Here is a 12,991-nt window from a genome sequence, read left to right as displayed (position 1 = left end):
CATTTCGTAAGCACACTAATCTGCTTAAAGATGGACTTTCTTCTTTTACTAGAATTTCTGGGTCACAGACTCTTCTTCTTTCCTGAATTTTTCTTACTTTTGGTGATTTTATTGCTAACAGTGCCCTGGAAAGAGCTACAGTAAAGAGGAGAAACAAGATACAACTCCTTAGCTGTACGACTGCAATTTCCCACTACATGATCTCCCTGTTTCCTTTTTGTCCCTATGCTAGTTCACCTTTCCTTCCTAAAGCTTAAAACAATCAACTCTCCCTGTACTTAAATTCATTTGGTGGTCCCATTGCCTATAGTATAATATCTAGTCTCTTCAGTGTAAGTTATCATTTCCTGTGACTTAACTCCCACAATGCCACAACTAGTTTTTCCCAACAAGGACAGAATGCTATTAGCACTGACATTTTGGACAACATTATTCTTGATTCTGTGGGACTGTTATAGGTTATTGAACATCCCTTGATGCCTAGTATTTGTTGGTACCAGTGTGGCCCAGCGCTGTGAAATCAGAACCACTGCACACATTTCCAAATTCCTCTTTGTGTTTGATATAGACCCCAGAGTGAGTAATCCTGAAACTTTGCTATTCTTGTCCAAATATGCTGAGCATCCATAGATTCTCAACTTTGTAGCTCACAGTGTAATGTTGAATACACACCATTAAATCAATTTTTGTTTGAATGAATTGAATTAATACAGCAAAAATTGACTCAAAGGTATTTTTTAACTACTCTCTTTATATTGAATTGGGCTGGACATAACTAGGGATATATATACATACATATGTATGTATATATATCCCTAATTTCAAATTACTTAAGTAACTCTTCTTAGGGGAAAAAAATCACCCATATGCAAAGTGAGTTAGTTGTACAGGAAATGATAGCATCAGACAAAAATTTAAAAGAACCCACAATTTAGTGTAGGATTTAATGTCTAATGAATTAAAAAAAAAGATGAGTTTCTGAAAAACTGTAGGTGACTATAAAAAGTCTTGAAACCTGTTGTCTTCAGATGTGTTTCCACGAAATAGAACTATAAGTCAGTCTTCCAAAGCTTTAAAACTAGCCATACACTTCTTAGTAATAACATTCTATCATGCATGCTTTTCTAGAATATACCAGTTCATTGCAAACATAGGCAGGGAGCTCCTTCCTTGGTGGCATTCTGAAGATATCATATGGGACTCTTGACTGGGGTCAGTGGCTACATTCTCCACTTAACCATTCACTCTGATTGAAAAAAAAAAAGTTAACTGAAATCCAATATTTATTCATGTATTCAAAAGTATTTAGTGACCTTCTATTATATGTTAGGCAATCTTGTAGGAATCAAATATGTTGGATGGAGGGAGTAAAAAACTTAGATGCGCTAGTGAGAGGTCAAGAAAAAGGGAGAGAGAGAGAATAATGTCATGCAGATACGATCCTGAAGATAAACTTCCCAGGCAGAGGAAATTTTAGATGCACTGAAATGGGAAAGTGACTGGCAAGTTTTAGGAAGAATGTGGGGACTAGTGTGCTTAGTAATAGAGAAAAGAGGAGAGCAGAGGAGTTAAAGGTAAAGAATAACAGGAGGCTAATTCATATGGGAACTTGTAAATCATAGTACCAAGAGTAAGGCATAATAAAGGTTTACTCTAAGTGAGGAGTAGCCACTGGAAAGTTTTGCATGCCTCCTGCACCACCTATGGACAGCCAGCTTCTCTTTCCCAGTAGCTGCTCTGGACCATCCCTTGAGCCGATGAGAATACTCAGTGGTAGCATTATTTGACCTTTGAAGATTGGACCTAGCAATAAGTATGTAGAGGGCTTGGAATCTATTTTCAATTATATAATTCCGAACAAAGCTACTTAATATTTTCTTCTGAAAAGATGCCCAGTTTAGAAAATTTCAACTTTATAGCAGTTTTTGTTGTAAATATAAATGAAAGTATTAGGGGTTTAAATAGCTAAGGTAGTATCTAACTTATTCTGGATTCAATAAAATTCTACTTGAAAGAAAAGAGGAAAGAGGAAGGAAAAGACGATACTATAGCTTATGTCTAAAGAAAGTCAGTGTTTGAAGTGCAGTGTCCTGGGGTTTCTAGAACACAGGTTTTAGAGTCAACAGACCACTCCACAGTCTGGATTGCTCACTCACAATGCAGAATGATTTGGTTCAGAGTTAACCACTCTGAATGCCACTGTCTTCATCAATGAATGCTCTGTGATGATGTCCACCTTACAAGGTTGCTAGGAGGAAAAAAGAAAAAAGATATAAATCACATAAATGACATCTGACACAAAATGTATCTCTTTTTTTAAAAAAATTAAATATTTATTTTTGAGAGAGAAAGAGACAGGGTGTGAGCAGTGTGAGGGGCAGAGAAAGAGGGAGACACAGAATCTCAAGCAGGCTCCAGGCTCTGTGCTGATAGCTCAGGTGCCGATGCGGGGCTTCAACCCACGAACCGTGAGATCATGACCTGAGCTGAAGTCAGACGCTTAACCAATTGAGCCACCCAGGCGCCCCCAAAATGTACCTCTTGATAAATGATGGATATTAATATTGTAGCAAAATACCTAAATATTAGGTATTTTGTTTATGAGGAAAATATGAATGCCCACCAAAAGCAAAATGGCAAAATCCATACATTGTGGAGTAGATTAGAAAGACCAAGTCTTTCTAAAAGAAGCAGATTCTTTCCTAAGCTTGCAACCATTGTCTGTGACCTGAAAGAATATATAACCTGCAAGGAATTGGGTTAGCCATGGAGAAAAAGTGTTGAAAAATAAGAACCACATGGAGATATGTTGGCAGTGTGCTTTAAGACCTGCTCAGAGGGGAGAAATTTCAGATAAAGGGCTGCGGGTGTTGAGTTCCCTTTGGCAAGGCCATCCTATGGAGATGGATGCCAAAGGAGATACCTAATAGATTTATTTCATGTGTTCTGGTTCTGTTCGACAAGACCATTCCAATCTCAGACTAATATTAATTCCATTAACTACTTTTTTTCTGAATCGAATATTTACCAATTCTTATTATTATCTTGTTTCCCACATAGACCTTCTCCCAAAAAGAAAATAATTGGCCATGTAGACTTTGCATATTTCATTTCCTATGAGTGGAATTTATTCTCCCAGTAGAAAAGTGTTGTTTACAGTAAGTGAGTAAACTGACATCCTGAGTTTATTCCTCAGTCTCACAAGTTTGGTTAGGGTGAGTATGTTTTAGATAGATACAGTCACAATGTGCTGATAGAGGCAGGTTACTGAGGCTGCAGGGATAAAGGCCACCATCTGAGCCATTGCGAGAAAGTTTACCGAGAAAATACATGCCACTCTGTGAGACACTGCCATCACCTTCCTAGAGGTCATATACACACATTCTCAATATTGTTTAGGACTACATTGTTTAAATTATTATAAATAATTTTTACATACATTTGTGTTGAGTCTCTACCATGTATCTAGAATTCTGTTGGTCAATGAGAATAGAAGATGTCCTAGGGGCGCCTGGGTGGCGCAGTCGGTTAAGCGTCCGACTTCAGCCAGGTCACGATCTCGTGGTCCGTGAGTTCGAGCCCCGCGTCGGGCTCTGGGCTAATGGCTCGGAGCCTGGAGCCTGTTTCCGATTCTGTGTCTCCCTCTCTCTCTGCCCCTCCCCCGTTCATGCTCTGTCTCTCTCTGTCCCAAAAATAAATTAAAAAAAAAAAAAAAAAAGAAGATGTCCTAGATAGGGTATCTGTCTCCCAAGTCTTTGAAGTCTACTAGACTACTTGTCAGCAAATACATTCAGGATACAGATGGTTATTGTACAAAACTATATGTTCAAAACTTAAAAAAAAAAAGTTTTGAGGCACAAAATTGTGTGTCCTGTTCTCTGGAAGGCTCAGATTCCCATGAGCCGTTCAAGTGCAAATAGTCCGCTAATAAATCCAATACCAATTTTTCTTTTCTTGTTACTCAACGTTTACACATACCATATGTCTTAAATGTGTGGAACAATTATGCTTTCAAATGTCTTAAAATTTCTGAATCAATCTTGATTTCAGACAATCAGATCCCTTATTCCAACAAACTGTTAAAGTGCCCTAGAAATTATTGCTACATTTCAACATTCAAACTGTGTCCAATTTTTTGGCAGAACTAAAATGTATTTTTTTCAGACCATGATTTAATTCTGGTGCCTTAAAAAAAAAGGCAAAAAAGGCATCTTACTCATACTACCTACCACATTGCCAGCTACCTAATAGATGCCCAAATTGACAGTGACTGGTTTGATTTTCAATATAGCATGATACTTTAAGATAAAGTCTCATTGTAGAGGTGGAAGAGTATTGGACTGTTATTGGTGTGTAACAGAATGGCCTATTCATCCCATGTTTCGTAAGAGAGGCTGCCTTGTTGTCATCTGGGCATCACCACTGCCAAATTCTAACCTTTAATCTGTACCACCAGGAAAAAGCCAGGAGCTACACTTCCCAGAACCCCCTTTTCTGTATAGCTCCAGATACAGAGGGTGGAAGAGAACACAGGCCTTGAGAAGTTATAGAAGCCAAAGCAAGTGGCTTCTTAGATCCTGTATGAGCTTCCACGCTGATGAAGTAGACTAAGACAGTGGCAGGACCTTCCTATAAACTTGGAAATTAAGCAATTTCTCTGCCAGCCACCCACTTCACACTTCAGGCTGAAGTCATCAATGACTGTTGTGCCAACCTTGTGACCCTAGCCATCCTGACTTTCTACTCTCCCTGCTCTTCTTACATATGTGTAAGCCCTGATTTCTTTATTAATTTTTTGTATCCCTCTAATTCTTAGCAAGGCTCTGATTCCATGGCCAAAACCTGACTAACTTACAGTGAGTTACCCATATGGAAGACTCAGATGCCTTTTCAGTTATTCAAATGAAGACAGCGTGGAGATTCACTTCTACCCTGATAGGTGTGCACCAACCATGCAACTTTCTCTGATGAAGTCTCCCTTTAGAAACCTTAGAAGTTAATACACAAACCTTGAAGAGAACGTTCATTAGAGATTGAGACTAAGAAAACCGAAAGCAAGCCCAGGCTGGTTGGCTGTGAAATACCTGTTCCATGGATAACTTATAATGCTCCAAATACTATTTTTTCCCCAGCACTTCTGAAAGAACTAAATTGCTTAGGGCAGAACTTTTTACAGAATTAAAAATTAACTTAGATGTCAAAATAAAACCCTAGAATTTAATTTATCATAAAAGCTATATTCTCGAATAGAATCTAATGGACCAAAACAGATAAAGCAATTAAATGAGAAATGCTGTGAATTAATCTTATTTAAAGAGGCAGTCGAGATGGAATTCATATTTTTAAAGATACAATAACCACGGAAAAAAAGAGCCTTCCCAGCTCAGCTAGAGGTGCCATAATTTAAAATAATAAAGTATTATAAGTACCTAATTTATTCATTTTCTGCAGGTGCTATTTGTTAATTTTGACATTCCCCTTAGTTTTGATTGTTGGTGACTTTCCTCTCTTTGGGGACATTTTACTCTTTTTTCCCCTGTTACTTGCTGAATTTTAGAGGTAATTGAATATGTACTATGTAAAGTGGAAGAGTATTGAAGCCCTGAAAAAAGTTCATGCTTAAGCCCAGCGTTTCTAGAATGTTCTATCAAATAACGTCTCTGCGCCTTAGTTTCTCCTGTCAAGTGGTGAGAACTTCATGCAATAATATAGTGATGAAAGGAATCTTCAGAAGACTCTGTAGCCTCCTAATTATTACTATTACTGTTATTAATAGTTACTATGTTTTATTATTTTCTTTTTTATAAGTATTATGTATAATTAAAGTATAAAACTCGATGTGATATATGTGTACATTGTGAAATGATCACTACACTCAATTAACACGTCCATCACCTCACACAGTTACCTTTTTTTTTTCCTTCTTGTGAGAGCACTTAAAATCTACCCTCTTGGTAAATTTCGAGTATACAGTATTATTAACTGCAGTTCTAGAGATCTAATGTACAGCACAGTGACTGTTCTGAGGTTTGCTGTTAGATTTCCTTTATTATTTACTTTTTGGCTATGTGAGCTGGTGGTTAGCAGCATGGGCTCAGAAGCAGACTGTCCAGGTTCTCATCTTGATTTTAGCACTTCCTATCTCTGCAATCCTGTACAAATATATTTTCCTTGTGACTTGGTTTTTCCATCTGTAAAATGGAGATAATAATACTACCTGCCTTATAGAGACTTTTGCACTGATTTTTAAAAAGCTTAGAATATTAGCTGGTACATAGTAAACATCCAATGAAAGTTGACTATTATGTTATTATTACTTTTTATAAATTTTCTTTGACTTAGTTCTAAATATATGTATAATTTGAAAAGATTATTTATAACTTGTAATTCCCTTCAAGTTAATCAAGTTCTATTTATACATTAAAAAGCAAACTAACAAAAACTCAAAGCATTAACTTAGCAGATCTAACCTTTAATATCCCCCAGTGTAAAATATAATAAACCCTAATGTTTATGAAACCTCACAGTAAATAGTCTGATTTAAAGCAATTCAAATAGTGAAACAAAGTATATTGCTTCTCTCCATTGACATAGTGGGAACACAATGTGTACCTTCCTTTACCTACTTCACTTCACAGGAAAGTCATGGTTAATAAGGACACAACCTCTACCCGTTGTTAGTTCTTCTTCCTCTCCCCCCACTTTTTTTTGTTCTATAGTCTCTCTCCCTCCAGAATATTTTGCATGTTGTCACCAGATTTGTCTTCCTAAAATATCCCTTCCACCATGGGACGTCCAATGTTCATACAGAGAGTCTAGTGTTACTTTGTTCAGTATCGTTCAGTTCTTCCTATTATCTCAGCATTCTACTCACCTCCAGTCACATCTACCACAGGCTCCACTATTTTGTGGATCTTCCTGCTTCTTGGATGGACATTAAGCCTTTCTCAACACTTATTCAGTCCTACCCACTTTTCAAGATGGTGCCCAAGTACTGTCAAAAGCTTTCTTTGTTTCTTTAGTGAACCGCATAAGCAATTATAAAGGGCAGACCTCTGGCTCACATAATTATATCTCCCCCAGCTATGTTTTGAGAGCCTGTGGGGGAGATTCAAAATCATATACCTAATAATACAACTTACTTATTTGTTACTGTATTGTTGTTTGATTTGTTAGGGCTGATTTTTGTGTTTTAATTGAACTCTTTTCCTTTTCTCTTTCTCCACGTCTCTTCTCACATTATGTATCTGTGGCTGATGATAATGCAGTTTTCTGTCACAACAAAACTTTTTATTTATTGAAATGAGCTCTTACGTGTTTTTACTATCAACATATATTTTCTTAATAGTTACTCCTTGGAGTCATATTAAGTTAATGGAATTTCAGAATTAACATTATGGATAAATAGCATATAGCTAAAGTCAAATTTGTTTATATAACAAGTTTGGCTCCCTAATCATTTTGCTTCTGCCAGAAAATTTAGAATAGTATTTAACAATGGACAGTGAAATAAGTACATTGATTATGGTAAGAAAGCATTGACTCCATCTCCATCCCCCCAGAAATTGCTCGAACTCTGGAAAATTCTCTGAAGGATAAAGAACTATAAGCCAGTCAGTCGTTGAAGAGATGTCTCTGAGGTAACTAAGCCCAAGGCATAATTACTTTAGCTCCTGGTCATAATGAGAAAATACTGGAACTGCCTAGAATGATGAATGCTATCTGAGAATGAATGATGGATGTTTACCTGAGAAATGAAGGAATAGGGAACATAAAGCTGTTGGTCAGATTGTCAGGCAGTGGTATCTGAGTAGACTTGTGTGCGTTGCCCAACTCTGGATTAATTAGATAATTATAGAAAAGGAGGCTTGTTGCAATGAAAATAATTACTTAAAAAAATAATCTCACAAGCTGGCTATAAATAGTGAGGTAAGAGTAAAATGAGGAAGTATAGTTAAACCTATGAAAACTTGATCAAATTAAGTAGAAACATTTATGAGGTAGCAACAGTACAGAAGGTGTCTCGTTTCATTTGCAACATACTCAGATTCCTAATTATGATAGAATTCTGTTGGGTTTGCATGTGTATGGGATGGCCACTCCATTAAAACCAGATATCTAGAGGGGCACCTGGGTGGCTCAGTTGGTTAAGCATCCGACTTTGCCTCAGGTCATGATCTCACGGTCCGTGAGTTCAAGCCCCACGTCAGGCTCTGTGCTGACAGCTCAGAGCCTAGAGCCTGCTTCGGATTCTGTGTTTCCCTCTCTCTCTGACCCTCCCCATTCATGCTTTGTCTCTCTCTGTCTCAAAAATAAATAAACATAAAAAAAAATTTTAAAAAACCCCCAGATATCTAGAGTGTATGGTCATGGTGTAGTTTTTTGAGGCAGCAGTGTGGAGGAGAGGGGCAAGGCTGCGATTGAGATATCCTAGGGAGTAGCATAATGGAGGGGGATGGGCAGATTGGAGGTCTGAGTTTTTCATACATGGGGACCTAAAAGACGCAAATATAGATGGTGTATCCTATAAAATAATTCAGAACAAATGAAACAAAAAATAAATAATTATATGAAAATTAGGCTTACAGTATCCATATAACAAAAACCCCTCTTATTTTTATTTTACTGTATTTTTAAAATTTGTTTAATGTTTATTTATTTTTGAGAGAGAGAGACAGAGCGCAAGCAGGGGAGGGGCAAAGAGAGAGAGAGGGAGACACAGAGTCTGAAGCAGGCTCCAGGCTCTCAGCTGTCAGTACAGAGACTGTCATGGGGCTCGAACTCATGAACTAGGAGATCATGACCTGAGCCTGAGTCTATCTCTTAACTGACTGAGCCACCCAGGCGCCCCAAAACACTGCCCTTTTAAAATTAAATATTTCCATTTTTCACTGTGGTAAAATATACATAACATAAAGTTAACTGTTTTAACCATTTTAAGTGTATAATTCAGTTGCATTTAGTCTCTTCATAATGTTGTGCAATCATCACCACCATCCAATTCCAGAACATCTTCATTGTCCCAAACAGAAACTCTAAGCCCATTAAATAAGAAGTCCCTCTTCCTGCCTTCCTCCAGTCCCTAGTAATCTTTATTTTACTTTTTATCTCTATGGATTTGCCTATTCCAGGTGCCTCATATAAGTGAAATCATGACCTATTTCTTTTCTTTTGTGCCTGGCATATTTCACTTACTATGTTTTTAATATTTTTTAATATGGTAATTCTGTGTGTAACTTGTAGAGGAATTGTCAAACTTTTTCACATGGTACCAGTACTCTAACCAACAATGGACAAGGGTTCCAATTTCTCCTCCATATCCTGGCCAAAACTTGGCTATTTTCCATTTTTCTTTACTAATATGACACCCATAATAATGGGTGTAAAGTGATAAAATGACATAATTCCTACACAGTAATATGGAAAGAGGTGTAAAGATACATTCTTCAGTGAAAAACACCAAGTTCCAAAGCAGATATAGAGCCAAAATGATCACATGATCTCTAAAGCCTTCCATAATTTGGCCTATCTCCATCCTCAGATTATCCACAGATACACATTTCTCATTAGGGAAGAGAATACAACCCATCTTTCAAAGATTTATGTCTTTACTCTGACTTATATGCTCTGTGCTCTAGCTCAGCCATGAAAAAGTTTTTTCACTCTGCCACATAGAAGTTTATGAACCACTTTTATTGATATCCTTTGCTTTCTGCAATGATGATTCTCAAAGAGGGGAATGTTCCTTTGAGTGGGAATAGCAGATGGACACAGTGGAGGTGTAGAGGAAGAATGAGAGGGTACAGAGGCTATGCATGACTTCAGAAGTACCCAGGTGATGCTGGCATCCTGTCTGCACTTGAGTAGTTAATGCTGGAGTCATCATTTCCTGTAGTCAATTCAGTAATCAGGTAATCTCTGTGCTGTTTATTAATAAATGCTTATGATGTGTTTCTTTTTCGTAGGTACTTTAATAGAAGTGTATTATCTGTGCATTGGTAGAACTCACAGTCCGTGAAAGCAAAGAAAGTTGAACAGCACAATATGACAACATATAATTAGGTGTTGGAATAATATAGTACAGACTGTAAGTGTTATAGGAATTATGATGAAGGAATATGAATAAGGATGTGAGGAATGCTTCAAAACAGATAAGAATTGAGTAGGACCTTGAAAGCTAGGAAAGATTTATTTATGTAGAGAAGGTAAACGTTAACCTTCTGATGGTAATGAAAACCACGAACACAGACAAAGAAATGGTGGTATATGAAAGGGGTGCTTTTAGGACTTAGAAGATGAATTTGACAGAACTGACATAGATCTACTAGGAAGCTGTGAGAAATATATAACAGGAAATCACTTTATGAAGGTCCTTTATTATTTAAAATGCTATAGCAGTAAGTAGGACATTTTAACTGGTAGGACATAGGGGCATGTTACATTCCCCATTTGCCTAAAATAACACTATTCAAAAAGGCAGACACCTTTCCACTTTCTTTCTTGTAGGTTTAGTCAATGAAACAAATTGCCATTGGAAATAAAGATTATCTGATGAGAATAATGGAGGTAGTATTTATTCCACCTTTTTTTTTTTTTTTTTTTTTTTTTTTTTGAGGTGGGAGCTGTCCATTCTGGGAGTATGATAGTCTAGGTCTGAACATAAATCTTTCTCTTGCTCCCACTGAGTCACTTAAGAAAGTTTTGAATGTACACTGCCCCTAAGCGGTAAATGAAATCTTATTCCAGGATCCAAAGCTAATTGAAAATGTATATAATAATGCACTGCCTTTTCCCTTTATGAAAGAACAACCACGTTAGACACAGATTTAGAGAAACATCACTTTTCTAGAACTTCAGAAATATATTTTATGCACTCAGGAAAGGAAAGGAGAGATCCATTCTTGGGGGCCGGTGGGGAGGATGGTGATCATAAAACTATAAGATATGGCTGCCTCACTTTCTCCCTAAAGTCATTTTATTTGACAATAATATCATTTGAGGAGTGCTATTAAGAAAACACAGTTACAGAAAAACTGCTTTCTGGGAGAAGAAAAGGCCCAATGAAGACTTTCCCACAAACGGATGTGTCCTTTTACCCATACACCTCAGGTTGGTGGAAGGGGAATTGACAATGAGAATACACATCAATCAACCGTTCACCTCCAAACCTGAGACAAAAATTTGACAGCAGTCAGTACCAAGCCATAGAAATAATATTCAAGATATGTTAGAGAAAACTTTCAAACTTTATTTATTTATTACACCACACATGTTGACATTAGATTCCCAGGCTCCTCCCTACCCTCATTCATGTCTAAATATACAGCATTGCATATATATTTGTGTGACATTATATTAACATTAAAATAAATTATAACATTAAATTATATTAAAATAAAACATTAAACATTAAAATAAATTATATTTTAAAGAGCAATCGATCATACCATGCTGCTCCTGAAATTCTTCCTACTTAAACATACATGGTGTAAAACAATTTTTTTCAGGTTCCTGTCTTTAAATAATTTTTAATTTAATTTTAATTAATTTTTAAAAAAATTTTTGTTTTAATGTTGAGTCATAGAAGTCCTTTCCATATTTTAGATTTTATTCTTTTATTGGATATGTCATTTATTAGTATATCTTCCCATTCAGTAGGTTGCTTTTTAATTTTGTTAATGATTTCTTCCACTGTGCAAAAGTTTCTTATTTTGGTATAGTCCCAAAACTTTATTTTTGGTTTTGTTTTCTTGCCTGTGGAACCTATCTAGAAAAATGTTGCTAAGACTGTCAAAGAGATTACTGCCCATGTTTTCTACTATGACATTTATGGTTTCAGGTCTCACATTTAGGTCTTTATTCTATTTTAAGTTTATTTATGTTTATAATATAAGAAAGTGGTGCAGTTTCATTCTTTTGCATGTAGTTGTTCAATTTTCCCAGTACCATTTGTTGAAGACTGTCTCTTCCCCATTCCAGATTCTTGCCTTCTTTGTTACAGATTAATTGATTATGTAAGTGTGGGTTTATTTCTGAGTTCTCTATTCTGTTCTATTGATCTGGAACCATACTGTTTTGATCATTATAGCTTTGTGAGTAAATCTTGAAACTTGGGACTATGATACCTCCATCTTTGTTCTTCTTTTTAAAGACTGCTTTGGCTATTTAGGGTCTTTTGTGGTTCCATACAAGGTTTAGGATTATTTGTTTTAGTTCTGTGAAAAATACTATTGGTATTTTGATAGGGATTGCTTTGAATCTTTGGATGGCTTTGGGTAGTATGGACATTTTAACCATATTAATTTTTCCAGTTTATGAGCATGGTTTATATTCCCATTTGTTTGTGTCATTGTCAATTTCTTTCATCAGTGTTTTATCGTTTTCAGAGGGCAGGTCTTTCATCTCCTTGGTTAAGTTTATTCCTAGGTATTTTATTCTTTTTGGTGCCATTGTAAATGGAATTGTTTTCTTAATTTCTCCTTCTACCACTTTGTGATTAGTGTATGGGAATGCAACAAATTTCTTTGTTAATTTTGTATCCTACAATTTTACTGAATTCACTTATTACTTTTAATAGTTTTTTCAGCAGTGTCCTAAGGGTTTTCTGTGTATAATATCATCTCATCTGCGAATAGTGATACTTTTACTTCTTCCTTACCAAGTTGGATGTCTTTTCCTTCCTTTCCTTTCCTTTCCTTTCCTTTCCTTTCCTTTCCTTTCCTCTCCTCTCCTCTCCTCTCCTCTCCTCTCCTCTCCTCTCCTCTCCTCTTCTCTTCTCTTCTCTTCTCTTCTCTTCTCTTCTCTTCTCTTCTCTTCTCTTCTTTCTTTTCTTTTTTCTTGTCTGATTGAATTAGGCTAGGACTTGCAATACTATGTTGAATAAAAGTGGCTAGAGTAGACATCCTTATCTTGTTCCTGATTTCAAAGGAAAAGCTTTCAGTTTTTCACCATTGAGCATGATGTTAGCTGTGAATTTGCCATATATAAATGA

This window comes from Panthera pardus, unplaced genomic scaffold (assembly GCF_024362965.1).
Source record: "Panthera pardus isolate Hobbes unplaced genomic scaffold, ASM2436296v1 HiC_scaffold_15, whole genome shotgun sequence".
Lineage (NCBI taxonomy): Eukaryota > Metazoa > Chordata > Mammalia > Carnivora > Felidae > Panthera > Panthera pardus.
This window is presented reverse-complemented; position numbering follows the sequence as displayed.